Source organism: Nerophis ophidion, linkage group LG13 (assembly GCF_033978795.1).
Source record: "Nerophis ophidion isolate RoL-2023_Sa linkage group LG13, RoL_Noph_v1.0, whole genome shotgun sequence".
In the NCBI taxonomy this organism is placed as follows: Eukaryota; Metazoa; Chordata; class Actinopteri; order Syngnathiformes; family Syngnathidae; genus Nerophis; species Nerophis ophidion.
The window spans coordinates 59142836-59147774 of NC_084623.1; the positions used below are offsets into that span (position 1 = coordinate 59142836).

At 33.5% G+C, this 4939-nt stretch overlaps 1 long non-coding RNA gene across 1 annotated transcript in view; it reads right to left on the reverse strand.

Moving 5' to 3' along the window:
• Positions 1-2149: 2149 nt before the first annotated feature.
• Positions 2150-4939, reverse strand: part of LOC133564998 (uncharacterized) — a 14666-nt gene continuing 11876 nt past the window's right edge. The window contains exons 2-3 of the long non-coding RNA XR_009809405.1: positions 2575-2666; positions 2150-2499 (exon numbers count right to left, since the gene is read on the reverse strand). This is a non-coding gene — a long non-coding RNA (uncharacterized LOC133564998). The remainder of the gene's footprint in view (positions 2500-2574; positions 2667-4939) is intronic.

A 4939-nucleotide genomic window follows, 5' to 3' on the forward strand; every position in this document is an offset into this window, starting at 1 on the left:
AAGACGTTTTGGAGCTTTCACGCACAAGCATTTGCAACTAAAAATAGGTAGTTGTATAGTATGTTTGAAACAAACCTAAATCATAACCATAACCAAATGAACAAGTGATTGTCAAAGTGATTGAGGCGGAACTGACATTGATCCTCCTCCTCCTCCTTCATGCACAGAGGGGAGCGGGGCTTCAGTTGCTCACAACACGGAATAAACAAAGTCAGTAAATACAGGGTTTTTTTCACCAACTTAAAACTCGGCACAAACTGCACTGAGCAATATTATACAACAAATCAAGGATTGGCGCGCCAAACTTGCCGTCCAAACAATACCCCGTTTGTTGACAAGAAGATAGAGTTGTGGAAGCACAGTCAATCTATTTATTAAGCAGAGGTAACACAAACCAGCGACAGATTGAAAATAGCAGCTGTCAGATCCCACAAACCAGCGCTGCTAGCCTGCTAAGCAAACAAAACATCTCAAGTAACTGAGCGGGGATTCGCTGACCTCACACGTCACTAGGAAACAGGCACACACTCCTCGTACGTATGTCCTATATTAATGTTTGTGTATGGCCTATATTAATGTTTGTGTATGTCCTATATTAATGTTTGTGTATGGCCTATATTAATGTTTGTGTATGTCCTATATTAATGTTTGTGTATGTCCTATAATAATGTTTATTGTGTGTATGTCCTATAATAATGTTTGTGTATGCCCTATAATAATGTCTATTGTGTGCACGTCCTATAATAATGTTTATGGTGTGTATGTCCTATAATAATGTTTATGGTGTGTATGTCCTATAATAATGTGTGTATGTCCTATAATAATGTTTGTGTGTACAGTACAATAATGTTTATTGTGTGTATGTCCAATAATAATGTTTATTGTGTGTACAGTACATCCTATAATATTGTTTATTGTGTGTACAGTACATCCTATAACGTTTATTGTGTGTATGTCCTATAATAATGTTTATTGTGTATATGTCTTTTAATAATGTTGATAGTGTGTATGTCCTATAACAATGTTTATTGTGTGTACGTCCAATAATATTTATTGTGTGTATTTCCTATAATAATGTTTATTGTGTATATGTCTTTTAATAATGTTGATTGTGTGTATGTCCTATAATAATGTTTATTGTGTGTACGTCCAATAATATTTATTGTGTGCATGTCCTATAATAATGTTTATTGTGTGTACAGTATGTCCTATAATAAAGTTTATTGTGTGCATGTCCTATAATAATGTTTATTGTGTGTATGTCCTATAATAATGTTTATTGTTTATATGTCCTATAATAATGTTTTTATCTGTATGTCCTATGATAATGTTTATTGTGTGCACGTCCTATAATAAAGTTTATTGTGTGCACGTCCTATTATAATGTTTATTGTGTGCACGTCCTATAATATTTACTGTGTGCCTGTCCTATAATAATTTTTATTGTGTATATGTCCTATAATAAAGTTTATAGTGTGTATGTTGTATAATAATGTATATTGTGTGCATGTCCTATAATAATGTTTATAGTGTATATGTCCTATAATAATGTTTATAGTGTGTATGTTGTATAATAATGTCTATTGTGTGAAAGTCCTATAATAATGTTTATTGTGTGCATGTCCTATAATAATGTTTATTGTGTATATGTCCTATAATAATGTTTATAGTGTATATGTCCTATAATAAAGTTTATAGTGTGTATGTTGTATAATAATGTCTATTGTGTGCAAGTCCTATAATAATGTTTATTGTGTGCATGTCCTATAATAATGTTTATTGTGTATATGTCCTATAATAAAGTTTATAGTGTGTATGTTGTATAATAATGTCTATTGTGTGCAAGTCCTATAATAATGTTTATTGTGTGCATGTCCTATAATAATGTTTATAGTGTATATGTCCTATAATAAAGTTTATAGTGTGTATGTTGTATAATAATGTCTATTGTGTGCACGTCCTATAATAATGTTTATTGTGTATATGTCCTATAATAAAGTTTATAGTGTATATGTCCTATAATAATGTCTATTGAGGACAACATTTGAAATGAAGGCATTATTGTGTTGCTGAGTTCCAAGCAAGCTGGCTTCCAGAGGTCTGCTTTCTTTCTTCCCAGGATAAAAGTGAGCAAATATGGAATGCATGATTTATTGATATTGACGAGGTGTCCATGGCGATACATACTGATATGCTTGGCTGTCCCTTTCATCCTCACAGCTGTGCCACATATTCCTGCACCTATATATCTCCTCTGGGGAAGCTCTTCTTCCCCCGCTGACACAACAGAGACATAAAGAGCAGAGCTCCTTCATATTGGCAGCATATGGCGCATCATACGCGGGCGAGGGAGCGCCACCTGACATTGACCAGGGTATAAATCAGCCCACTTCCTGCCAGCTCCATCTTCAAACAGATGGCTGCATGCACCTTCAAGCCTCGCCCTGTTGCTCTTTGTCTTAGTGTCGCGTAACGCAGGTAAAGACGTTCTTTTAGGTGCTGTGACAGCAGGAGGAGGTTTAACGAGGACTCCGACGCAACAAAAATATATTTCTCTTTGACATTATTGCTCACCTCTTTTATCTCACCGGGTCGTGGGTGGACGGGAGAAAAGCGAGTAAGCATCGTCATCTCCTCCTGCGCCTCCGCACAGCTCTTCTCGTCTCCTGGAAACAAGAAGACAGAAGAAGTGCGGTTTAATAACTGAGGTGTGCTTGGCAGCGGCACAGTCAGCCATGTTGTCATCTCCTCCTGAAACTTCACACCAGTCCACACACTCAATGAGGGCAGCAGCATTGTGCCAGCTCAGCACATTTGGGGGTTCTTGATCATTTTGTCGTAGTATCCGTTAGTCTACACAATAACATGTTTCTTTTCCCCCATTTGGTGGAAGTTTACCATATTCTCCAGACTAAAAAGCGCTACCGCTATATAAGCCACACCCACTAAATTTGAGAAAAAATAAATATATTTCCGTATATTACCCGCATTGGACTATAGGTGGCAGATATAAACGTTGTCAAATGAGTTATTTACACAGAAATATTCTGTAAATGTTTATTTACCAACCTTGATTGTTTCCACAAGAAGCAATGTAGTATCTGTTAGTCTACAAAATAACATATTTTGGTTCCCCCATTTGGTGAAAGTTTACCATTTTTTCCAGACTTAAAATCACACCGGTATATAAACAGCACCCACTAAATTTGAGAAAAAATAAATATATTTCTGTATATTACCCGCATTGGACTATCAGTCGCAGATATATACCTTGTCAAATGAGTTATTTACACAGGAATATTCTGTAAATGTTTATTTACAAACCTTAATTGTTTCCACATGAAGTAATGTTGTATCTGTTAGTCTAGACAATAACATGTTTTTCTTCCCCCATTTAGTGGAAGTTTACCATATTCTCCAGACTAAAAAGCGCTACCGCTATATAAGCCACACCCACTAAATTTGAGAAAAAATAAATATATTTCCGTATATTACCCGCATTGGACTATCGGTGGCAGATATATACCTTGTCAAATTAGTTATTTACACAGAAATAATCTGTAAATGTTTATTTACCAACCTTAATTGTTTCCACAAGAAGCAATGTAGTATCTGTTAGTCTACAAAATAACATGTTTTGGTTCCCCCATTTGGTGGAAGTTTACCATTTTTTCCAGACTGAAAATCACACCGGTATATAAACAGCACCCACTAAATTTGAGAAAAAATAAATATATTTCTGTATATTACCCGCATTGGACTATAGGTGGCAGATATATACGTTGTCAAATGAGTTATTTACACAGGAATATTCTGTAAATGTTTATTTACAAACCTTAATTGTTTCCACATGAAGTAGTGTTGTATCTGTTAGTCTACACAATAACATGTTTTTGTTCCCCCATTTGGTGGAAGTTTACCATATTCTCCAGACTAAAAAGTGCTACCGGTATATAAGCCACACCCACTAAATTTGAGAAAAAATTAATATATTTCCGTATATTACCCGCAATGGACTATAGGTGGCAGATGTATACGTTTATATACGTTTAGAATTTGAAAATCCAAGAAAATATTTTAAAGACTTGGTCCTCACTTGTTTAAATAAATTCATTTATTTTTTTTATTTTGCTTCTTATAACTTTCAGAAAGACAATTTTAGAGAAAAAATACAACCTTAAAAATTATTTTTGGATTTTTAAACACATATACCTTTTAAATGCCTTCCTCTTCTTTCCTGACAATTTAAATCAATGTTCAAATACATTTATTTTTTTTATTGTAAAGAATAATACATACATGTTAATTTAATTCTTCATTTTAGCTTCTGTTTTTTTGACGAAGAATATTTGTGAAATATTTCTTCAAACTTATTATGATTGAAATTAAGACGGGGGGAGTATATTTACAGCTACAATTCACCAAGTCAAATATTTCATATATATATATATATATATATATATATATATATATATATATATATATATAAGAAATACTTGACTTTCAGTGAATTCTAGCTATATACAGTATATATATATATATATATTTATTTTATTATAAATCATTATATATATATATATATATATATATATATATATATATATAAAAGAAATATTTGAATTTCAGTGTTCATTTATTTACACATATACACACACATAACACTCATCTACACATTGTTGAGTTAAGGGTTGAATTGTCCATCCTTGTTCTATTCTCTGTCACTATTTTTCCAACCATAAGCATGTAGAGTAGATGGCAGTATTGTCCTGTTTAAGAGTGTCACAACATTGCTGTTTACGCCAGACGAACTGTTTTACGGTAGACGAAAACGTGACTGCTGTTGTTGTGTGTTGTTACCGCGCTGGGAGGATGTTAATACAACTGCCTAACAATAAACCCACAAAGAAAACCAAGAACTCGCCCTCGATCATTCCACAGT